Below are 26,087 nucleotides of genomic sequence, written 5' to 3' on the forward strand. Positions count from 1 at the left end.
AATGAGTCACCTTCTAAAGTCTTAAGTGATTTCTAGACTTTTCATCACATCTTATGTCCCATGCAGAGGGAATTACCAAGAAGGTGCTGTTGCCTTTATGGCACACAGGATACAGGGCTTCTATTTTGGAGACGATGGCGTCTGAGGTTGGTCTTCTTCACTAATGACCCTCCTGTCCCGAGCAGCTTGTGGAGTCTTGGTACCCTTATGTATTAGGTAAAATACATAGAGGAAGAAGAGGAAATTGCCATTCCCTGGATGGCTAATTGAGAGGACTAGATGAGAGCCGCACATTATATCCCCATTCTTCCCCTTTGTCCAGGCCGTGTCTCTCACTTCCGCTTTCGTTATCCATTCCTGGGATTGTATGTTCCAAGGAGTTTCGTTCGGCCTCTGACACGTAGCTGTCCATCGCCTGTTGCGTTCTTTCTTCGCTCTTCCCCATGCCACTTCCTCCTCAGCTCAGCTGCGTCGTTAGCCCTGTGCCTACTATCTTCTTCTGTGTTCATTTGTTCATTTTTACAGATTAGCATGCAAAGTAATATAGGCTTCTGCATGGTATTTCTATTCATTGCGTTTTTGAGTCTCCTCTTTCCCACTTCTCCTTCATCTCCTTGCCCCACCCTTGTACCCTCCCACCCCCAGTCACCTTCACTTTCATGACACATGTGATCTGTGACTTTCTCCCATCCCCCAGAACCTCTATTTTCTTTCTTTTGATTCTCTTTCTAGTTTCGTGACCCACATTTGCCTATTTCTTTCCTTTTTATTTTTAGGTAGTGAATTTATTATAGCTTCTATTGATTCAATTAGAATAATAAACCTAATATGCAGACCTTTCTTAAAGGTCCCACAAACAACAGAATGATTGTTTGTGAGAGGAGGAAGGTTAAATTATAATGATACAAAAAGCAAGGATACTAATCAAAGGCGGAAGTGGTTTGTTTGGTCTATGCAGCTTTACTTGGATTGGGTTAGAAAAGCAGGGAAGGCAAAGAAGTATGTGTCTCAACAAAGGTAGTACAGAGTGTGACTGCTGAAAGAGTGAGGTCATTTTGGGAATGGTCTCTCTAACCCTGTTCTAATCATTGACATAGCGTTAAGGATCACTGTCCCCAGCAGAATTTATGCCAACAAACTGTAACGTATTTAAAAATAAAGGAAAAATTATCAAAAGGGTGAGATGCAGAAAGGACAGGGCACTGAGAAGACCAGGTGTAAGTCAGTACATCCTCCTACACCTGTTTCCTTCATGTCCCAGCTTGTGTCAAGCAGGCTGACCGGGTCCTGGAGTTCCTGTTGTCATGGGGGAGGGGCAGTTTCTTTGACAGGAGCAGAGAGAGCCTAAGTTCATGGAAGGGCTTAAAGTTTGGGGATTGTGTGTGGATACAGGTTTAAGACAAAACTACCAGATAGCACATTCTCCAGGATGGGGTCTAAGAGCAGAATTAAACATCCTGCCAGACATTGAAGTTGATGGTCATTTATTATCACTGGGGCAAGTCAGTTTGACTCAGCTAGGATTGAATCATAATCATTATCTTTTACCCTTTTGGAAGTCATTTTCTTCTCAGCCTTATGTCATAAGTGGAGAATTTGGACACAGCTGAAGGGTTTTTTTTTTTCAGATTTTTTTTCTCCTTTATTAATTTATTCTTGTTACATCTCAATGGTTATCCCATCCCTTGTATCCTCCCATTCTTCCCTCCCTCCCATTTTCCCCTTATTCCCCTCCCCTATGACTGTTCCTGAGGGGGATTACCTCCCCCTGTATATGTTCATAGGGTATCAAGTCTCTTCTTGGTAACCTGCTGTCCTTCCTCTGAGTGCCTCCAGGTCTCCCCCTCCAGGGGACATGGTGCTGAAGGTTTATAGATGGTTAGAGTAGGCATATTTTAAATCATTTTTTCAAGATGAAAAATAACAGCTTGACTCTAAGCAGCCCCAGCTGTTAGTGAAGACAATATATAATCTATGAGGTTGAGGAAATTTGATTTCATGGTGAATTTTTTTCTAAAATGAGACATATTCAAAGCAAATCAACTGCTCTACTGAATACTTTGGACATCGGAAGGCAGCCTCCGAGAAGCTGTGAGTTCTGTGTGTTTTGTGCAAGTCACCTGATGTTCAAGTTTTGCAATGGTTTGGGCTACGCTTGCCATCACTCATACAGTTTCATATGTTTAAACTCAGGGGACATGTGTCGACTCACTATTTTATCACCAAACGTAGCTCAGTAAACATAGTAAACAGAGACTGAAGAAACACGAGATGATTGATATTCATCTCTTAATTCAAATTCAAGATTAAGAGGGAAAAAGCCCTGACTAACTTCATTCACACCATCAGCTTATATGTTTTTTTGAACTATAAAGACGAGTTGTTTGAAATTCTGACTTTACAGCCTGCCTTACTCCAAGTCACTCAATCTGGTCTTCACTACTTCTCCCCCAGTTCAAAACTCGACCTGCCACTAACACATTGTCTCCATTTTCTAAGGGTCTGTGTGTCTGAAATCCCCTTTGAGGAAAACTTCACAAACTTGGCTCACTTGGATTGTGATTTTCATCAAATTCTGAGAGTGTTTTTCATCTTCATATGATTGGGCTTTCAGTAATTCTGTGGCCATCATGGTCTCATCCAATTTCTCTTCAACAAAATCAACAATTCTTAATTAAATCCACCCTAACACTAAGGCATATACTTTAGTTGGCAAGGGAGGCCAGCTTTGGCCATCTGTGGATCTGCAGCCTTGCTGTCAGGGTGTTCTAATCAAGGCTTTCATTCCAGGCTCGCATGGGAAAGCCGAGGACACAGCCCATAACTGTCACATCTGTGGACAGTTTCAGGCTTTTCTGAATTTCCCTTATGATCTTCTGCATTTTCACTGGTTTCAAGTTTACTCATGGAACTTCCTGTTTTTAACCACTGATCCTTGCTCCTGTTTGAAAGTATGATTTGAAACCGTTCATTTGGTATAATTTTATAGCACAAAATTTCCTCAGACTTTGGGTTATTTGTATTATGAGAATTTGCTGTGTTTAGAGAAGGAACTAAGTAAGCATAGGTATACATGGTAGAGTAATATTTAATGTCAGAAATTGCGGCAGAAATGTAAGTAATTATGGGAAGCATGTGTAGCTAAATCTTGTTGTTTCTTCGCTACCTTTTAAAGCCAACACATTAGACGGTAACAGCTTCTTTTTAAAGGTTCATTTTTAAGATGATTATTTTTTAGTTCTGTGTAGCTGTGTGTGTTTATTACCTCTTAAAACCAACACATTAAACTGCAACAGCTTCATTTTTAAGGTCCATTTTTAAGATGATTATTTTTTTTTAGCTATGTGTAGGTGTATGTGTGTTCTTCATTACATTTAAAAATCAACACATTAAAATGGCAAGAGCTTTTTAAAGGTCCCTTTTTAAGATGATTATATTTTAGTTATATGTTGGCGTGTGTGTGTGCGTGAGCACATGCACGATTGGCGTGTGGTTATGTGCATATAAGTGCAGGTGCCTAGAGGAGACAAGAGGCTTCATATCTCCCAGAGGTGGAGTTGTGGGCAGCTTTGAGTTCCCTTATGTGGGTGCTGGGAACTGTACTCCACTCCTCTGGAAGAGCAGCAGCAAGTGCTCTTAACTGCTGGGCTATTTCTCTAGCTCTGGCACACTTGCTTGTAATGAGATACAATTATTGTAAAACACCTGTGAAGTCCTATGGACTTGCAAAAATGCTATGTACTCTAATAGACAGATTCCGTTCTTCCTACCTACCAGGTAGTGACATTTTCCTAAGCTCTTCTCATCTTAGATATATCTTCAGCTTTTCTTACGGTAGGAGTCATATTAAGCTAATGATGTCTATGTTGACTGGACAGACTTGATACTTTGATCATTCTGGACCAATCATAGTACTGTCTTCTGTAACTAAGGAATTGGTTTTAATACATTATAGCTCAGTTACATGGTGTGATGGTGGGACTAAGATGTCCCCAGTCTCCCTTTAGATGTTGTTATGATTCACATATGACATATTCAACCAAAGGCTTCTGTGTTGAAGGCATGGTCGCCATGTAGTGGCACTATTGAGAGGTAACTGGAAACCCAGAGCACTGCCTTCATCAGTAGGTTGACTAATCAGTGCCTAAGAAAATGGAACCTGGCTAATTAATTGTCTACAGAGAATGCCAGGGTCCTCTTAGTCCAGTCACATCCCAAAGGCCTTACTTCTGAATACTTCTGCATCAGATGCCTTCAACACATGAAGTTTGGGGAATATTTCTGATTTAAATCATTTTATCTCCCAAAAAGGACTTTGGAAAAAGCAAATGGAAATATGAAGTGAAAATGTGGACCGGAGGGAGCACAGAATTCAGTGACTTTATATAAGGCACTTATATATTTTATGTCTAGTCAAGAAGCAATTGGCCTTGGGAAAGCCCACCCCATCCTTGGACCAGGATTAATCTCCTTTCTATTGAACATTTTTTTATTTCCTGATTTTTATTACTATTTAATTACTTTATTCAGATTATAACTCAATTGTTATCCCATCACTTGTATCCTCCCATTCCTCCCTCCCTCCCACTTTCACTCTATTCTCCTCCCCTAGGTTTATGACCGAGGGGGACTTCCTCCTCTACTCTATGGTCATAGGCTATCAAGTCTCATCTTGGTTGCCTGTATATTCTTTCTTTGAGTGCCACCAGGCCTCCCTACCAAGGGGAGGTCGTCAAATATGGGGCACCAGAGTTCATGTCAGAGATAGTCCCCGCTCTCCACATAACTGTGGAGAATGTTCTGTCCATTGGCTAGATCAGAGTAGGGATTCGATGTTTACTACTTGCATTGTCGTTGGTTAAGTGCTCTATTGCACATGTATTTTAATGAGCACAAAATAAAATAAAAAAGACAGAAAAAAGTGTAAGCTCTAGAAGGTTAAAAACATGGGGCGTGGCTAAAATTGACTCTGGTACTTCAGATGGCACCATCAAAAAAGTAAAAAGAGCAGCCAGGAAAGGGGAAGCCATGTTTGCACACTGTATCTCTGATAGGGAATTTATTTCTAGAGCATATGGTGTCTGTCTAGAAGTAGCAATAAAGAGAGAAATATACCAATTAGAAGTGGAAAAACTGTAACAAACATTTCTCCAAAGAAAAGTGATTAGGTACATGAAATGTGCACAGGCTCCTGCCTCTGTGTATTTTGCTGTGCTACCATTTCTTTGTAGTACTGTGTAATGGAGCCACACAGAGCACAAGTGACAGCACTTTAATGTCTTTGGTCACCTCTGCCATGTCCTTGTCCGTCCTTATTTCATACTTTCTGCTATGCTATATTGAAAAAACAGTGCATTATTTTCTCTTTTTTGAAGGTAAAGAAACTCTGAGATCTTACACGACTTGGCTAAAGCATTTTAGTGAAGTTAAGGAGGTTGGACCAGCACTTCAGATTGAATTTCTTCGTAAGACACAAGGTTACTTTTTAAGTAACATTACCTTACATCTTCTTTCTTGTCTAGACAACTTAATAATGGCACATTTGTCTATATCACCTTTGCCTGTATTTCTAAGCAATGTGGTGTGTGTGTGTGTGTGTGTGTGTGTGTGTGTGTGTGTGTGTGTGTGTATGTGTGTGTATGTGTATGAGTATATGTGCCTATTTATGCACCAGTATTCTCATGGATGCTCTGCCACTCTCTGTCCTATTCCTTTAAGGTAAGACCAGGCCTCTTACTGACCCTGGAGCTCCCCCTTTTTCTTTTCTATTTTTGGATAGGCTGTCTGACCAGCACATCTATCCTCCTGTCTCTCTGTACACAACCCTGTCCTTCACCCAGTGCCATCCCATTCACTCAGCTGGCTTTTTACTGAGTGCTGGTAACTGAGGTCCTTATGATGCACACAAGTGCTTTTATCCATGGAGTCATCTCCTCAGACCTGCATCACTTCCTTTTAAATCTCACATCGGTCCTAGGACATCAGCAGGCCAGATAATGCTGTATGTGTTTTGTAACTGAGGAAGATGGAGCTCAGGGTAATCAAAGCTTATTTTCCTTGGACACATTATCTAATTTCTCTGACTCTAGGATTTTTAAAAGTACATATTTAAGGCTCTTAGATGATTATGAATCCTTTATAAGCCTGAGATGCTGTCATGTAGCAGCACACATGTTAGGATGCCATACTCTGTGTTGGCTCACTCAGCTATTTCTGTAACATTAACATTTATGTACACGCTTGCAAACTCTGGTCAAGATCAAGGAGCAGGCTTCAGTATCAAAATAGAGCTCAGATAACTGCACAATCTCAACATTAGGTTCATGAAGCATCTTATTATTTTTAATTTCTGAGATTACAATGTAATTATATTTCTCCCTTCCCTTTCCTCCATCCAAGCCCTCCTATGTGTCACTTCTTTCTTTAAAATACTTGGCCGCTATTTTGTTAGTTGTTGTTATATGCATAAATGTATATGCATATATGTTCCTAAATATAACCTGTTTAGTCTGTCTAATGTTGCTTATATGTATGCTTTCAGAGCTGACCATTTGCTATTCTTTAGGTTTAAAGAAAATACACCATTGGACTCCCTAGAATAGAATAATTTAATTTAATTTGATGACAAAATTACAGGATTTCAGAGTTAGCCTTTAGTGCAACTGATGTGTCCAACATTTTAATTTATTTTACTGTTTTGGAGACAGGATCTCACTATGTAGCCCTGGCTGGCATGGAACTTACTATGTGGACTGGTCTGGCTTTGAACTCATAGATATCTGTTTATCTCTGCCTCCCGAGTGCTGAGATTTAAAATGTGTACCATCATGAGTTTTTATAACAAGGAGTGTATACTGCAGCAGAACTTTGCAACCCTAACATAAAAAAGAAAACAAAACAAAATAAATACAAACCCTAAATGTCTATCTCAGCAGGAATGCTTAAGAGGAGATTTTTTTTTTGTTTTCTATTTACTTTTTTACTATATTTTTATTTACGACAATAATACAGTAATAATGCTTTAAAGATATGTTTAAAAATACGTTTCGTGTTTTCACATTTTCCTGATCCCTAAAAGTAAAGTCATGAACTAGATATTTTCGAAATTCTTTTAGCCTAAGAATTCTGTGACCTTCCCTTTGTGAAAGTGCAATGATGAATTTCAGGCCTTTCTAAGATACTGGGGAAGGAGAGTTGGTGGGTGTGAGTGCTGCCAACAGGTTTTGAGCTATCTGAATAATCTTTTGATAACAATCAATTAAGTTTCAGATTCTGTCAATATTTCCTCCACAACCCAAGAACTGGTGATCTTATGGAAAGGGAAAATTACTCCTCCCTCCCCTTTTTAACAGTCACAGCATTATGACTGTTACTATGTCTATTTCTTTTTTTTTTTTTTTAGTTGTGAAACAACGTAATTTAATAAAATATTATTAATATTAATACAAATTCTTTTTTTTGATCATGTTTATTTTTTATTTTTATTTTTATTTTTTTATTAATTTATTCTTGTTACATCTCAATGGTTATCCCCTCCCTTGTATCCTCCCGTTATGTCTCCGTCTTTCTCTGTGTCTTTATTTCCGTCATTGTTTCTTTGTCTCTGTCTCTTTCTCATACACATGCACTTTTCTCTCTTTTTGAAACATTGCATATACATATAGGTAATATTGCTATTCACAGACCATGTGGGAAATGACCATCCTACCATTTTCTTAAGAATCAGAAAATAGGACCGGGTATGGTGACGCACATCTGTAATCCTAGCCCTTGGGAGGCAAAGGCAGGAGGATCGCTGTGAGTTTAAGGCCAGCCTGGTCTACAAAGCGAGTCTAAGACAACTAAGACTACACAGAGAAACTCTTTTAGAAAAACAAACAAACAAACAAAAACAAAACAAAACAAAGAATGAAAGAATTGTTCTTTGAAAGAAAAAAAGTTCTCAGCCATTAGCTGAGTGACATACAGAAAGTCAAGAGCTATGGGAAAGTCTGGAAGCTTTCCTGACCAACTCCCTGAGGGATTCTCCTGGAAACATGTTCAGAAAACATTGTATGAAATTCTCAAAAAATAACAAAAACATTTTCAAATATCCCCTGGGAGATTCAGATTTAGAAGAGCCTAATTTTGGCTTCATGTTCGCTGTCTTCTCTGTGATATTTCTATGAGGGCTGCTAAGATTCAAGAGTTCCCCTGCTTAATGAAAATTTAGAGGTAACCAATGAAGTTTCTTTGAACAGAGAACTTATCTCTTGTGTGATAATAATAGTCTTCTGGAGGGTGGACAGAATACTAATATTAATTCTCATGGAGGCAACAACCGTTTCTGAGACGCGTTTACCTTTGAGGAGTACATTACTTAATAAGATAGGTAAGACACATTTCATCAAATCGTGGTATGAAGTATGTATTTCAATTACTGACACGTCATATACTTTAATGCATGTACATATTTCTAAGAAAAAGAAAAAAGATGCCCAATTAAAAGCAAATTTAAATATGGCAAGAGGTATATTATCTAAAAGGATGTGAGCTAATGAGTTTGAAATGATGGTCCAAGAACGCTGAGCCTGTACTACTGAGGCTGATAACTGCTTCAGTGTGTTGTGTGGCTTTAGGGCCTAAATTTCCTAATGGTATTTTCTTGGATCTGATTTATGGAAAATAGTTGTAAATGGTCACACTTGGATATGGTTCAACTAATTTACTGTTAGCATCATTTATTATAAATGACTTTGTGAATCTATGAAGATGTGAGAATTCTACTAAGCGTATCTATGTATTACCCTGTGAAGCACCTGGTCTGCGCTGCAGCTGAGAAAACTGTAGCTCAGAAGAATCAACCAACACATCCTAAAAATGCAAATGGAAAAAAACATTGGTTGTGGGAAGACCCCTAACTGAAGGGGTCTCATATACAGTCAGTAGAATATAGAGTCATTATATTTAGTATCTGGGTCTCAGGCTCGGATTTCTAAATGGTGGGCCACACTAATGGTTAGTGCACTAATCTCAGATCATTTAAACATGTTAGAGCCTCTTATTGTGAGGCCTGGGATTTCTTATTAATGGTTTCAAACAAATGTGTTTCCATGGGATACATATAGCTACTGTTTTATTTAAGCAATAACTTCACACCTATAACTTCCATAATCACTTTAAAAAACATGGTAGTGACTTAGCTTTCTTGATTAAACAGCAATGGTGATTTATTTAGATGCATTCTCTCCATTAGCCATATAAGTAGGTCACTTGCTTTGTAGATTAACCTCTGCAGGGGATACTGTGGTATTCCATCTTGAAGCCCCTACTCAATGACTGGGGCGCTCTTCTTATCAGCACCATGAGCATTTTATGCTGACAAACTTGGCTCAGTTTCCTCACCAGAGATTGTTCTTGGCCCTCAGGAGTTCCCTTGTCCCTGTGCTTTCTTTGTGGAAATATCCGGCATCTAAGGACTAGGTGAGTTGCAAATGATCTAGGCTCACTTGTCTCAGTTTGCAACACCTGTAAAAGCTACCCCAGCCCCCATGGCATCTGCTGAGGCCAGTGCCACTTGTACATCACAGTTCATCTTTTCCTTGACATTTCTTTTCTTATCCATTTCCATTACAGATGCCCACTGAGGTCACTCCTGGATAAAACCTGGATTCAAATCTCTATTATTGAGTCTTTCTCAGGGACTAGGACAGAATAGTTAAGAAAAATCCCACAGCATTTCTCTTGTTACCCATCCAGCATTCTCCTGGTATGTCTCTTTCCCTTTGACAACTGTATGTTTTGGAAAATCAAAGATTTTTGATAGCCTAATTACAAAATAATTGTAGGGAAGGCAAGCCCACTAAAAATAAAGGCCAAGTGACATTTGGATTCTTGCCAATCTTTCCTCAGCGTTAAAATCACTAAACATCTCTTCATACAGTGGTATGTTACAAAAAATGAAGTCATTCAATTAACCAATATTTTAATGCCTTATATTTGTAATCCATATTGAAAAAAAAAGTCAAGGACATGACTCCATCCTCAGGGAAAGGAACATAACTATCAAATAGAGTAAGAAAAGGGAAATGTTAGTGGCTCTAATGAAGTACCATGAGTGCTGATTTGAAAGGAATGTAACCATTTTGGCTGGGATAATCAGACCAAGTATCTTGGAAATATGGTATTAAGAGGGCAGTGGAGGAGGGTGTAGTGTATTTTAAGACACAACTTTAGTCATCTGAGGACTTTAAAACTATAAACAAGTCCTTACTAGCTTACAAATAAATACAACCACAAAATAGTTTTGGCCCCATCTACATGAGTTAGAGTTAGTTGATTTTATCAGTGAACTGGGGTCAGTTAACGTTTATGTGGTTCTGTATCCTCTCTTCATTCCTTTCATAAACCACAAGAACAAGTGGCCTTTTCAGAGTTTGCCAAGAGTATTTTCACTGGCTCCTTTTAACTTTATGACAGAAACGAGTAAATTTAATTGAGACTTAAGTATGTCCACTTATTTCCATGAATCATCCACTCCTAGCCCCTTGCTTTGTTGGTTCTTATCTTCTGCTTTGCTACTCAAAGGGACCTTGACTTGTGCTACACGTAAACAAACAGAGATATTTCTGGACTTCCAGCCTATATTTCTTTGACTTTGTACCTGATTCTCTTTACTCCTGCTCTCCCTCCTCCTCTTTTTCATCCCATTCCATCTCTTCCTCCGTTTCCTCCTCCTCCTCTCTTTGTTTCATGATGTATGCATGTTTGTGTGGCTGTGTACATGTGCATCCACAACTGTGATTCTCTGTGTAGAGGCCAGAGGTCATGTTGATCGCTTTCCTTGATTGCTCTCTACAGTTTTTGAAACCGTGTCACTCACCCAACTCAAGGCTTATCAACTGGGTGAGGCTGGTGGGCCAGTGAACTCTAGGGATCCACCTGGCTTCATCTCCCCAGTGTTATGGTTACGGGCACCATCATGCCTCAATTTTCATGGGTTATGGGGAATCCAACTCAAGTCCCCATTCCTGTTTGGCAGACATTGTTACTGCTGAACTATCTCCAGAGCCTTTGAACTTATTTCAAGACAGGGATTCAGCATTCTGCTTTGGGAACAGCTCCAAGTCAACACTGTATGGAGGCATGTCATTCCAGAGCAGGGAAGTCAAACACGTAGCCTACTGACTAGTAATCTTGGGAACTGATTTTTCCGGTAGTATGTTTTCTGGACTTCTTACACATTTAAATTCCGTCTGTCCCTAAACTAGCTTGACTAATCTATCATATTGCTGAATTTATTAATTGTGTTGCTCTGTGGCTATATATACCTAGGAGCTTCTGAAGCTGTCCAGCGATCTTGTTTATGTTTTGTGATTTGCCATCTGAGCAAACACAGCAAGTATGAGCAGCCAAGGAAAAGACTTGAGGATGGTTGAGTGGAGTGAGTCAGTACTCGCTTGCTTCTTCATAAGAGTAGAACCAGAGCAACAGTGCACAGTTATCTATTGAGTACCCGTGGGAGAACACTGGAATCCCATCGTAGAGGAATGGAAACCTTGTAACACCCAGAGATGACCTGAGACATCATACAGCAAGACAAAAACAATAGCCCACTACCTGTCAGCGTCTACAGGTGGGGGAGGGGCTTCCCTCACCTAGAGGAAAAGGAGAATAAGCTTCAGTGAACACTGTTCATGGAGACCTGGATAGGCTTCATGGCCCTTATGGACTTATAAAGGTAAGAGGCCTTGAAATATGCACAGTAGATTGGCCCTGGAAGAGGAGTTCACCTTGAGGGAGCTCCTCAAGTGTCAGAGTACTCCTCTGTGGCCTTGAACCATCTTTAGAAAGGCCCTATTGCCTGTATTTGGACTGCTTTAGGACCAGAGCTTCCTGTCTATTCTCATCTCTGGGCCCCACAGACATACCAACACACTGGCTGAGCAGGTGGCTGACTCACAAGCCAGGCTGGGCTGAATGGAGTGACTCTGACACTATTCACTGAGCGTGGTGCTTAGTAAGGAACAGGTGTTATGACAAAGATGGCACGAGCAGGTATCACCTATCCTTCCCTCAGAGGTGGTCGGTCATCTGTGGATCCACGTGAGTACCAGGATGGAGGACAGTTTCCTGCTCATTTTTTTTTTTTTGCCATCTCTTGCCTCATGGACACATGTTCCATTTTCACTGCTCCCTTGCCCACAGAGACATACTGGGATGCTTTAAGCAATGTCTCTGAGTCCCGGCTGTAGCTCCACCTGCTGAGCACAGTCTAAGATGGTATGGAGTAAGACAGCTTGGCTCTTCCTTGCTCCTGTGAGCACATTAGCTAAGAGGAATGTTGCCTGGCTCCAGCCACAACCCCACTCCTACACAATTCCTGGTAGGCATTTCAAATGAAAGAAATTGAGGCAGAGGGTAGGGGAGGTGTGTAAAGCTCAGACATCAACCACACTTCCTTCAGGGCTCACTGCCAAATGGGCTCTGGAGAGAAACCGTGTGCAGTGCCAACCATACTTTTCCTGGGCCCTGTCATGGGGACATCTAAATTGACATGACTTTTGTTAATCTTTAGCCATGACTTTTTCTTGCTTGCTCTCTAATGGTCACTGTAGCTACAAGAGTCAAGGGTAGGGGGAGAATAAGTCTAAACCATCACCCCGTCCTCAGCAGGCACATCTAGGGAGGCTCTGATATCCTGATACTGGTAAGGCATGCATGCTTGGAGTATGAGAGGGAGAGAGGACGGTTTTTACTTCTGCATACAGGTGGGACCCTGGCACACATTATTAAACAGTGCTATCAAGTCTGAGTGTAAGCATCACAAAGAAGGTGCCATGATTTCTGCCTCTGCCTTTCCTTGTGAAGCCCCACAACCTGCATTAGTGTCTAGAGAACAGGTGCTCCAAGTCGCCCCCCCCCCACACCACCCTTGTCATTTGCAGAGTAGCCAATACCAGAGGGCCATTCAAAATAACACAGCCAATCTTAATAGTGTCCCTAAGATTCAATAGGGCCAGCGCTCTGGTTGTAGGGTTAAGTCACACAGGACTCACCGTCTTCTCTGCCTACACCACACCTGCCCAGACCACTTCTGTATACACCCACTTCATGAACTCCTGCATAGAGACAGTGAGTTTATACAACCCACACACAGTGTGGACTGCGCCCCAATGAACTAGTCAGAGATGAAAAAGCTGTATGTGGGGATGATACGTTAGCACCCAGCTAGAGATAAAGGTTGCACAAGAAGCTGTCATTCCCAGGTGGGAATTTACCAAGCTACTTACTAACAAAACCATCTCATGAAAGCGATCTATTTCACCAGGTAGAAAAATATTGATTCAGAAGTACAGGAGGAAATCTGACAAAAGTATGACACTCCCCAAGGTTTGTAAGTGTTATTGTCTGAGTCTATCCCCCTCCCCCATTTTGAACATTGATCCTCTTGTTGGCTATGGGATGTTAGGAGGTCAGGTCTGGCTGGTAAAAGGAAGTCCTTTGCTATGGGCTTTCATGTGGCTTGGGCCCTGCTTCTGGCTGCTTACCGCTTGGTTTGCTATGCTATGCACAGCCACATCTATCCGCTGCCACCGCTCTGCCCTGCCCACCATGACGGGCTGCAACTTTAAGGCTTGAGACAAAGGACATGTCCCCTCTTTTCTCCTGTTTCCATCACTCATTTTCATCACAGCCAGGTGAGAAAGTAACTAGTACAGAAAACCGGTAGCAGAGAAGTGAGGTCATTGCTGTGATTAAACCTAACAATTTGGTTTTTAGGTCTTTGGAGTTGGACCGTGAGAGGGGATTAAAAGGTCTTAAGGGGGGAGGGGACAGAAGAAAAGTATAAAATAAAATAATATGATTATGTGGTATCAAGTTCCTAGATGCCCTGTATTCCTGTCCATGGATTTTAGGTTATGAACCTGTGGGCTTGAGGCATGGGAGCCTAATAGAATGTATCAGTTCCTTACTCAACAAACAGTTATAAAGCCGAATTAGCTTTTGTAGAAGTGTCAGTAATACTGCTGGAAATGTTATATTATGAAATAAATGCTTTTTAACATAAGCAAGTAAAAGTGAGATCCACGAGGAAATGATTTGCTCCTTTCTCATATGGACAACAGGAAATAGTCAGTCTTTGTATGTATCATATACCAAGTAAGGAGGAACCATGAAAGTGTATTTATGACTCCTGTCAAACAGAAGAGTGGGCAATCGATTTGTCTAGCTCATTACTTGAACTTTAACTTTCATTTCGCCTGAGTTTTTAGTGAGAATATATGGCAGGGGCAAAGTAAAAGTAGTGGGGGGCTACACATAAAGAAGAAAAAAAACCCTGAAGACAGAGCCTTCCTTCATTGTTCACTTCCTGACACCCTCCATGGCCTTGGCTCCCACCTTTGTCATCTTATGCTAGGCAGTAGAACCGGTTAGGCTGTGACACCTTATCCCAGACTGCATCCTACATCAACAATTGTGTCAACAAGTATCGTGGCTTCTTTGTTTTTTCCTGAAGCAATATTGATTCATTTTTGGAGCTTGGTAATTGGCTAGGAAAAAAAAACTCTTTAAAGTATTAAAGGATTAAATGCTGATTATTATTATTATTATTATTATTATTATTATTATTATTATTATTATTATTACTATTACTATTATTATTAATTTATCAGTATGCATGCCCTAAGGGCTTTCTTTCTTGATGATTAGCTCCGTGGAAAATTATCTCTTCTTTAAAGTTTCTACTAAGAAAACTTACATTAAGTGAACTCACTCAACAAAGGCAAAGGGTAGTGCCCTCTGGTAGCAAACTTTAGAAAATTAGATTTCTGAAATGTTTTTAAATCTCTAGGGCTATTTTTTTTAAAAATGAAAATTGAACTCTTATTATCTATTTAAGTTTTATGCAGCTCTTATTATAATACAGTTCTAAGGATGCCAGAAGCATTGGGATGTTTAATTAATATTAAATGTATAGATATGCTATCACTTCTCAACTGAGGATGGTAAGAAGGTGTCTGGAGGTGCCACAGCTAGCTGAAGGAGTCAGGGTTGGTGTCTAGGCAGCACCTTCCAGGACTACATTATCTGAAGCCTCCAGCAAGCCATCCCTTTCTAGGAGATGAGACTGAGACCCAAAGACATGACGTGACTTGTCAAGATCATGTGCATGGGAAGAGAGGCAGAGGTTAGGCTTTGACTCCAGTTGTTTCTTGGGCTTCTAGCAATGCCTTCTATATATATTTAAAGCTAAGGTACAGGTAAACATTGAAGAACTGGAATCATTTATTTCAAAGAACAGCTGAAAAGCTTCTTGTGTTTGTTCCATTATGGCAGACAAACACTTACTTTCTCGTTTCCCAGCATATGTGGTGCAGCATCCACATTTCCTGATGGGTCTTCTTGGTTTCGCTCTTTCATCAGGTTTCTTTGTGCCTGTGTCCCAACTGCTCAACCCCAACAGACGGGCTGGGGGCCAGGGATGACATCTTAACACAAATATAAGCCAGTGAGTCCATTTGGTGCTTTGCTGATGAAGGGCTCCTCTGCTCTTCCCGGGAATCCCAGGGACAGACAACCTGGAGAAGTCTCTCAAGGCCTGGCTCTGTACTTAAGTCTTTACTTTCTGTCTTCTGTTGTTTCTCTCTTCTTACCTGTGTTTTAAATGGATTTGATTTTTCCATTAGTCAGTTCCCCTGGTTTGATGTTTACATAGCCTTTAACAGTTTCAGTGATTAGAGCTTAGAGATCCATCATTGCCAGATGGAAGTCGCCTCGATTAGTTGAAGCTGTGACTCACTGTTCATGGTGACATTCACCACGATGTGGATTTCATTCCTGTGAGAAAGTCATGTCAGGGCTTTCTTCAGCTTTGTCCCTTGTGTTTTGTTTTACCTGGCACGTGGATGGCCTGCAACCCTACAAGACCCTCCAAAGCAGGAAGGACATGTGGTGACACCAGCAGGCAGAGAAAGTACCATCATGGAACCAAAGGAACTATTTTTGGTGTGTAGGATTTTGGTTACCTCATCTTTTCCTTTGCACTGGTTATTTCTTGTAGAATATCAGCCTATTCTATGCCACTGGCCTTCCTGTGACCTTTGTTCTGTCCTCATTCTTCCTGCTCTGTTGCCTATTTCCATGATAGCTTGAAGGGCTGCCGTAAGAATGTACCACAGAATCATTAGTTTAAATCAGCAGTTCTCAACCTGTGGGTCATGACTTCTTTGGCAGTCGACTTACTCTTTTACAGGGGTCACATGTCAGACATTTATGTTATAATTCATAACAGTAGTGACTTTACAGTTATGAAATAGTAACAAAAATAATGCTATGGTTGGCGTGTGTGTGTGTGTGTGTGTGTGTGTGTGTGTGTGTGTGTGTGAGACAACATAAGGAATTGCATTAAAGGATCACAGCATTAGGAGGGTTGAGAACCTTTGTGTTAGAACATTAAAAGGGAGTGAGGCCATAGTAACATCTTTATTTTAGATCTGAAGCCAGTCTGGGCAACATAATAAAACTTCATCACTATAAACTAAAAAAATAAAAAATAAAAAATAAAAATAAATAAAAACACTGTTCTAAGTAGGAATAAATAAAAATATTCTTTTTAAAATCATAGCATAGTATATGGTGGGCACTTAACAAATGATGGGCTTTCCTGCCACCCTTCCATGGTTTCTCTGCAGTAAAATTAAGCGATTTATCTTTGAGGTGCTTCAGTGTCACCATTTGGAAGTTCCTTTGGGCAACTTCTGTTTCCCCCTTTGCCTATCCACCTCTCTTACCCCTTTCCTCTTCAGTCCAGTGCTCACCCCTACACCTTCCTAGATCTTTTATCCCCACTTCCACTCCTTAGACTCTCACCCCGACCCTCTTGGAGGGTGACAGTCACCCTGCTTTGCCCAGGAGCAGCCCTAGGTCACGCCCGTTGTCCCAGTGTAATTCTCAGGAGCGTTTCCTTCCTTTCTCAGAGTTTTCTGGCTTGGGGGATGAGTCATATGATCACTTGACTTAGAAAGTTAACTCTCCTCTGTCATCACATGACCCACAAGAATTGTGTTTTATTTTTAATTGCTTTTGGAGTTTGTTTCCCTAAAGACATTTAGGACCGTCAATGGGAATGATGTTGCTCTTGTGACTGCTACCCTAAAGCCTAGTGCACATTCAAGTTCATCCACCTCTGTCATCACATGACCCACAGAGTACCATCTTATCCTTTAATTGCTTTTGGTGTTTGTCTTCCTGGCAGGAGTTAGTGCAACCACAGGGATTTCTTTTCCCCTATAGTCACTTGGAACTGTTTGTTGGGCCCATGAATGCTTTGAAATGTTAATTCTCTGCATGGCAGGTGTTTGCCAATAGTACATTGGGAAGGTCCTCGTGACAAGGTGAATCGAGCCAGACGGTACTGCTGTCCTTGCTTGCCTTATTTTATTTGTGGTCTTTAGCTCAGAGATCTTCACTTTAGCTCCAGATTAGTGACTCATTTCTTCCTCTTGCCTCACCCGTAGCTTTGACAACTGCAGTTTTCCTGTTCTGTACCCCAGTGGGTGCTGTGGTGACCTGTTTTTCACTGTGGGTGCTTGCTTTGGGCATGTGTATGTCCATGATGAGCACCCCACCTAGCTCCTGAAGCTTCCTCTACACTGTTGGATCCAGATGTGCTTTATCGGTTGTCTTGTTTTTACTTCTGAGGCCGCACCTTCTGGTGGTTGCTTCATCCTGTGTCTAAGTGAAATGAAGTCGATAATGAAGTCAGTGATGGGTTTAATTTAGTAAATGGGTCATTTTTCCTGTTGGCTGCTAAATCTATTTATTCAGCTCTCAGGATTGCAAACTTAAAGAGCGTAAGCAACATTATCCTCAGAGTGTTCTGCAGAGGTCATGCAGGTGCCCTGCCAAGGGCAGCTTTCATGAGAACCTGCTGTAAGCACGTCCACATCTGTAAAGCCTGAATTCACTCACCTGCCAGGTACTCTCTTACAAGGCTTTTCTAGTAGTGACTGTGAGGGTTAGTACAGCCAGGTGGCCTCTTCTGGATAGGGGTCTCCTTTAATGGATAATCCTTATTATACATTCACAGAAGGCCTGACTCAGAACTTAGAGCTATACTTCAGCCAGACTTCCTTACTATCTAGTTCTTTCCTGTCCTTTCCCCAGTGTCCACCTGGCATCACGGTCTGAGCTTCTCCCTACTTCTGCCACCTGCTGCCATCCTTCATCCTTCACAGCCATTTCCCCCGGGAAGCTCCTGGTTGACCAGCTCCTCTCATAGAAGAGCTGAGCTGACACAAGTCCCAGCACAGCACTGTAGGTGAAACATGCACACCGGAAACACAGGATTGCTTTCATTCTTTCCTTTCCTGGAACCAAACTGTAAGATTAAATTACAAAGGAGACATGTAACTTTAGACTTAAAAAATGTCTATTTTATATTTCTTGTTGGATGCTACTTCCATCAGGCAAGCAAGCATCACCACCAACACAGCTCTTTTCCTACTTGTCTGAACACAGTGATGAACAGCAGCACTTAGGAAAATAAGAAAGTAATAGTTCCAAGGTGGGAGTGATAGTAATTTGTTGAAGGCTTTCTCTGTGCCAGGCTTTACATACTTGGTGCGTATTTTTTTTTCTAGTCCTCATAATATCCCTGTGAAGAGGGCATGGTCACTGTCATTTTATAAATGAGAAAAGTGAAAATGAAAACTTAAACATTTTCCTCAAGGTTGCCTTGGGGCCAGTCAGCAGATGTGCAAAGCTTTGGATCCACTGGATTCTGGTGTTCTTGTGTTTCCTGTGATACCATGCTTAACTGAAGGGTGATTTTAGAATTAGGCCAGACCATATTCATCCTGGGAAGTTTTAGAAACATTTCTACTCATGGGCTGAAAAGTCTACAGGCTGGATCAGATCACAGCCCATCACAACTCATAAGTTGTAAGCATTCAAACATTATTTATTTTATCTGTGTGTATGGGCATATGTGCTTGAGTGAATGTGTATGTACCCCATGTTTGCATGAGCCTGCAGAAGCTGAAAGAGGCCATAAGCTCCTCTAAAGTTGCTGTTACATGCATTGTGTCCTACCGTGTGGCCTCTAGGAACTAAACTCATGTCTTCTGCAAGAGCACTAGGTACTTTGAACTGCCGTGCCCCCTCTCCAGTCCTGAGTCTTAAGCATTTTATAAAGCATTATGAGGCACTTCTGAAAAAGAAAACTGATGGCTCTAAGTTCTCCTAAGTCCTGTGGTCTAAGGCTATAGAGCAAACACCAACACAGAAAGAAGCCAGGCGCAAAAAGCCATAGATCGTACTACTGCATTTGTTTAAAGTGTTCAGAATAGGCAAGCCCACAGGCAAAGGGGAGACCAGCAGCTCTTACTGGCTGGACTACTGAAGAAAGTGAAGTGAGCGCTAAATCCCAGGCTTAGTACTTGGGTGACTAACAATTCTGAAATTAAGTAGAAGTAATGGTGCCTTGGATTACACTGAAAACATGCATTGTATGGACATTTAAAAAGGGTGAAGTTTATAATATGGGAATCATATGTCAATAAAATGATAGCTGAGAATTAAAAATATGTATATAGCTTAGCAGCCTTCCAGATTTCTTATTAAAGACTCAAAAACTATTGGCTTAGGTGACGCTTTTCTTATTATCCACTCTTAATGTTTAAATTGTAATCTAGCACCAGTTTCTCACCTTGTTTTCTGCCAGGCTGAATGGCATTCATATGCTGAAAGTTGCTGCATACACTCCACACCTATCGATGTTTTTAAAGGCTTCATAGCAATCCATTTGGACTTGGGTGTATAAGCCCAGAGGTAATCAAGTTCTCAACTCTGGACTTGTGTCTATAGCTAATTGGTAGATGTCACAACGGCTACACAGACATAATGACCCAGAAAACACTGTGTTCGTAGATTAAGTTTGAGCAATTTCTGTCTCCAGTTTCCTGGCATGGACAGTGATGAAAACATTGTTTGCAGGGAGCTCAGTGGTTGTGCTGACGACTGGCAGAGTGCACTGTTTTCTCCCAAGTATGGGGATCTATTCATGGCGGAGGACAGGAGAACTCTGATTCTTTCTCCTTTCCTTGTTCATCTAGGCCACTTCTGTAGGCCAGCCTTCTGAGAGGAAGGTCCCCTGCTCCGTGCGACCCCAGCTGAGGCAGCTAGTTGCTGTTGGGCTCTGGCATGAGATGGTGTATTGTTTGTGTTTCAATCTTCCTAACTAGATTGTAGTTAATGACAGTGAGTCCAGATGTGCTTATGTGGAAAGGGTTTGATGGAACTGTGAATCACTGTTTCCATACCAGGCTTCGGGAGGAGCCCAGGCAATAATGACAGGGCTTGGACTAACTCCAGACCTCTCAAGTCCTGGTGGAGGATTCTTCCACTTCGATTTTCCATACATATGATATGTATTTAAAAAAAAATGTTTTTGTTATGTGACTGACAATTCCAGAACCTTCTCCTTTGGTTTAGCATATCTCCAGTTTGCTTTGGAGGCTCTTGTCTAGCCAGGCTTTTGAGGGTGGGAAATGGTAATTTTCTGATAGTTTTTTATGGCGATCCTCAAAATGAAATGTTTTACTTCTAGTTTTTTTTTTTTTGTTGGTGTGTTCTAAGTATTGTGGTGATGTTTGGGGGATAAAAGATGAACAAATCTGGAAGATCTTACAGTTTCAGAGATGAAGCAGATGACGACAGCACAGAATGCCAGCACTAATAGCAGAATACGATTACTACTGAGCAAGAAAGTGACGTGTGTAGATTCAGGGTACAAGTGACGTGTGTAGATTCAGGGTACCGGGGCAGGGAGGACAAGGGACGAAGGGTGGCTTCACCGAGAGGATGAGACCTAAGCTGTGACTGGAAGGAGAACAAAAGCAACTGGAACAACAAATTACTGATCTGCTGTTATCTCAAGCTTATACCCAGGCATGCATTTCCAAGGTTAGTATAGAGATGCTTCACCACAATGCTTCGGAGCAATGCTAAACAGGCACAGACTGGGACTTGGGCTTCACGCTGCAATCTTACCAGGAAACCTTAGGACTTTTGCTCAGACACTGTTGTGGCAACATGCCGCTGTTGAGAATGAAATGGGAAGCACTGCTGTGCTTAGGGCCAGAAAAAAGACAGGTGTGCTTGTAAAGGTCAGTTCAACAATATTATTGATAAGGTTGGTTTTTTTTTTTTCCTTCAAGAAAACGTTTTGCTGTGTAGCCTTGGCTGTCCTGGACTCCCTTTGTAGACTAGGCTGGCCTTGAACTCACAGAGCTCCGTCAGCCTTTGTCACCTTGAGTGCTGGAATTAAAGGTGTACACCACCATGCCTGGCTGATGGGGGGTTTAAGATAGATTAATTTTGTCATTTGACAGTTTCATTCATGTCTTTAATGTGTTCTGATTACTCTTCTCCCTCTCTTAATCATCTCTGAATAACCATCATCTTCCTCCTCCCTTCTTCCTGTCCCCACCTACTTTTTTCTCATCCCCACCCCCCTTCTCCCTGCCTGCACTCCTTCTTCTTGCCTCTACCCACTTCCTCATGCCCCAGCCCTTCTTGCTAATCCTGCTCCCCTTCTCTCCCTCTCCCGGTACCCTTCCCAGATTGATGCTTTTTGCTTTGGTTTTGTGACTCACTTAGTTTAACCCAGGCCATCTGTGCGCATTGCATTGCTCCATTGGCACCTGGTGGTATCTTCGGTGAGTGCACAACTGAGGTAATGGTTTCCTCGTCTCCCCAAATGTATCAGTGGCAAACAGTTCATCAGCGAGGGCTAGAGATCCCTGAACCCCTCTCCCATTCATGCCTGACTTTTGAGGGACCCGTTTGTGTGCAGACCCAGCGTGTGAGGTTGTAGCTGCTATAATTCATGATTAGGACAGCTATGTCTTGCCCAGGCAATGACATTTCACATTCCTTCTGCCTATCTTCTCGCTCTTACATTCTTTCAAACCCCTCCTTTACAATACAGTGCTCTCGGAGCCTTAGAGGGTATGGTATAAATGTCTTGTTTAGGGCTGAACATTCATCTGTTACTCTTACCACCTTGTTCAGCCATGAGTATATTTACCACTGTTCACTGGAAAAAAAAGGCTTCTTTGATGAAAGCTGAGCATATCTTTTATCTGTGAGTCCAAACATTTCTATTTATAAGGCAGCTTGATGCTACGTTGATTCACCTAAACAACAGTATTTCATTGCATTTTAGGGCCTATAATCTTTCCTGCCATGGGTTTTTAACCATGTTTACAGTACCAAGAATGTGTTCGGTCCTCTGGAGTTGGTCTTAGATCCATTCTGAAGGAAGATGGATAACAGTAGTGCCACTATCTACTCTACTTCTGAGTACATCTTAATTTGTGGCTTGGCCCCATAGATCAGGGTTCACAGCTGAATAAGATCCCTGATGCCTTTTCTCTTCCAACAGCCTGCATAGCCTCTTGTAAACCCTTGAGCTAAGAAAGCTTGCTGTCATGGACCAGCTTCCCATGTTAGTTCCAGCTTGATTTCTCTATAGGACACATCCAAGATATTAGTGTCTTCAGCAACAGGGTCTTATCATCTTGTTTTGGTTGCTAATCAAGATGAATGGGAAAGGCCTTAGTGTTTTAGGGACCTCTGGGTCTGACTAACAACTCCCAAGAAGCTTTTGAGTGTCCACTATTATCAGCATTGTATTATTTAATTCTCATGATAAACAAGAAAGTTTTAATATTGAGGTAAAAAAAACAGGCTATAGAGGTTAGGTAATTACCTGCTTCAGGTTAAAGAGCAAAGAAATGACAGAATTAGAAGTCAGTAATGACGTACTCCAGGGACAGAGTTGCCGTCTACATTTTTGTTATTTGAGGCAGGATCTCTCACTGAATCTGGGACTCTCCAGTTTGCCTAGACTGCCTTGCTAGCGAGCCTTTGCGAACCTCCAGCATCTGCTGGGAGTCCAAACTCAACTTCTCATGCTTGCACAGCAAACAGTCCATCCACACAGACATCTCTTTAGCCCTGGGTTGAATTTTAACTTCCACACAATGCCAATCTGGGAAAAGAGTTGGAATCTAACCAAGACTTCATCTGCCTGTTAAAATATTTCCACAGAAAGCTGTCTTCCTTTGCTTTCTCTTGCTGTGACAAACACCATGACCAAAACCAGCCTAAGGAATATAGGGTTTAGTTCAGCTTACAGTCTACAGTTCCTCATGAGGAAGTCAGGTTAGGAAATCAGGGCCGGAACTGAAGTAGAGACCATGGAGGAGTGATGCTTACTGGCTGGATTCTCATGGATTCCTCAGTTTGGTTTCTTATACACCTCAGGATGACACATTATAGACTGGACCCTTCCACATAATCATCGATCAAGAAAATGCCCCAAAGGGTTGCCCACTGTCAAATCTTATTTCTCTTTCACAGTTTTAGTTTTTTTTGTCTGTTTATTTATTTATTTATTCACTTTACATCCTAGTCATAGCCCCATCCATGCCTACTCCCAGTCCCACCCTCCATTCCTCTCTCCCATCCCCCCTCTCCTATTCCTCAGAAAAGAGGAGACCCCCTTCCCGGATTTTCTCAATGGAGGTTCCTTCTTTTCCGATCAACCCAGTTTGCATAAAGTTGACAAAAACCAAACCAAACACCAGGACAAATGCTTAGCTATGAGGATACACAAAATTCATAAGATTAGTTCTGTCAGGGAAAGTGTACTGAGTGAGGCCCTGCATGTGCACAGCATTGTGTGGGACCTTGTAAGGAATGTAGAGAAAAGCCACACTCTTGTGTTGGAGAACCTCGGCTCCGAAAGGTCCTGGCTGCATCCGCAGTCACATGGCTAGGGAGACTCGGAACTTGAGTGCAGGATGCTTGCCACTCAACCCGTGCCCATTCACAACTCCTTTGGACACGTTTTCTCTTTTGTATATAGGAGAGTCGTCAGCTTTAGTTGGTAAAAACTTTGAAAAACAAACACTTTGAGCACAATTTTTAAGTGAGTTTTAGTGCATTTGTTTTCTGACATGGGACCTCTTTATCCAAGGATCATAATGGTGGTGATGCCGGAAAAAAGATGAATCGAATCAGAACTGGAGGATTTTTATGTTCCTTCTATAGCAACCCCTTGCTCTCTTTTCTTTTCTTCAGCTCTGATCCCCAAACTCTTCAATATCTTAAAATAAAAACCTTGTTTTTTTCTTACACAGCTCCAAAGAAGTGTGCCTCTGTTTCTTCCCATAACCACATAGTTCATATAGCATAAAGAAATAGCATAAGAATGGATTTTCTATGCTGCAATTTTATTTCTGTATTGTAATAAGCCTTGTAAAAGTCCTCCCTTGTTTACCAATTCATCATGTTTAATAATCCCTCTGGCTTTAGTCTGATGAATTTGGTTTATTTACTGTTTTGCGAAAGGCTGGGCGGTTGAACCTAGAACCTTGTATATGCTAGGCAAATGCTCTTAAATTTTTGTTGGTGTCTGTTCTTCCATAGTTGAACAGCTGCACCCCCACAGAATGAGTCAGTTTTTATAGAGGACTTTAAAAGCCATGACTGAAAGAGTTGCCGATAATTTGCTTGTCAGCAGCTAATGCTTTATCTCACAACAGCTATAGAGAGCATTCATACTCAAATAGGATCTCTGCACCACACCCATCCCCAAAAAGCTTATGGATCTAAGAGGAAGAGGAGGTGGGAAGATTGTAAGAGCCAGGAGTCGGGGAGGACTCCACGGAAACAGTATTTTCTAGACAAGATGGGGCTGGTACACATATGAACTCAGACTGGCAGCATGCATTAGATCTGCACGTATTCAACCCAAATAATATCTCAGCACGCAGGAAGGAGTAGGCACAAAGTCTCATCCCAAACCCAGAAGCTCTTTGCAACTGCTGGAAAGGGAAAACCAGTTTCTTCAACGGAATGGTGCCGGGTAGGTGTGCCAACCACATTCCAGGAAAGGCTGCACGCTGGAGAATAGTTGAACAACACAGAATAGTTGGACAACACAAACAAGCAGTATTTTGTCTTTGCCAACCCCGTGTGTATGTGCACATGGCCTTTTTTTGTGCTCTTTTTGACTTCAGTTAGTTTTGTTCTCTTTCTTTTAAGAGAGAGAAACAGTGTCAAGTCGAGTGGGTAGGAGGGGTTAAGAATGAAAAGATTTCCACTATTATTGGAAAACATTTTCCATAGCTGAGTGGAGAGTGGGGTCTGACTTTCACATGAACTCTGGTGTCCCATATTTGACAATGTCCCCTGGATGGGGAGACCTGGTGGCACTCAGAGGAAGGATAGCAGGCTACCAAGAAGAGACTTGATACCCTATGAGCATATAAAGGGGGAAGAAGTCCCCCTCAGTCACAATCATAGGGGAGGGGAGTAAGGGGAAAACGGGAGGGAGAGAAGAATGGGAGGATACAAGGGATGGGATAAAAATTGAGATGTAATATTAATAAATTAATAAAATATATTTTAAAAAAATTAAGAAAGAACTGTTACTGCATCTAGTTCCTGACTGTGGGGAGAAGAATTAACAGCAGCCTTGGTGAAGAAAAACAATTCAAAGTAAAACTAGAAGAGGTAAAGTTGAAAGCTGGATTAAGGAGCTATAAAAGGAGAGTGGTGTCATGTGATATTCTGGAAGGCTTGTCGGGGCCATTTGATTATGTGTTTAGCAATAAAATTTATGAGGTCTCATTCCACAGTTGCAGGCAGCATCCTAATTAGGATGTAGCTAGGGCTAGATTTACAGATGGGTGGCTGTGGCTGGAGGGAATTCGCAAAGGACCTCCGAAAGGAAGCCTACTCTCTCAGCACTGGTAGCAGAATCTTGTTCTGAGATGAAAAAGGTTTCTAAGTTCTCTGTCTCTCTGTCTCTCTGTCTCTCTGTCTCTCTCTGTCTCTCTCTCTCTGTCTCTGTCTGTCTCTCTCTGTCTCTCTGTCTCTCTGTCTCTCTCTCTCTGTCTCTCTCTCTCTGTCTCTCTGTCTCTCTCTCTGTCTCTCTCTGTCTCTGTGTCTCTGTCTCTCTGTCTCTGTCTCTCTCTCTGCTATTTATAACCAGTGAGTTCAGCTAGTGCCTCTCCTATGTGCACAGG

Source organism: Acomys minous (assembly GCF_964271855.1).
Source record: "Acomys minous genome assembly, chromosome: 11".
NCBI classification, from domain to species: Eukaryota; Metazoa; Chordata; class Mammalia; order Rodentia; family Muridae; genus Acomys; species Acomys minous.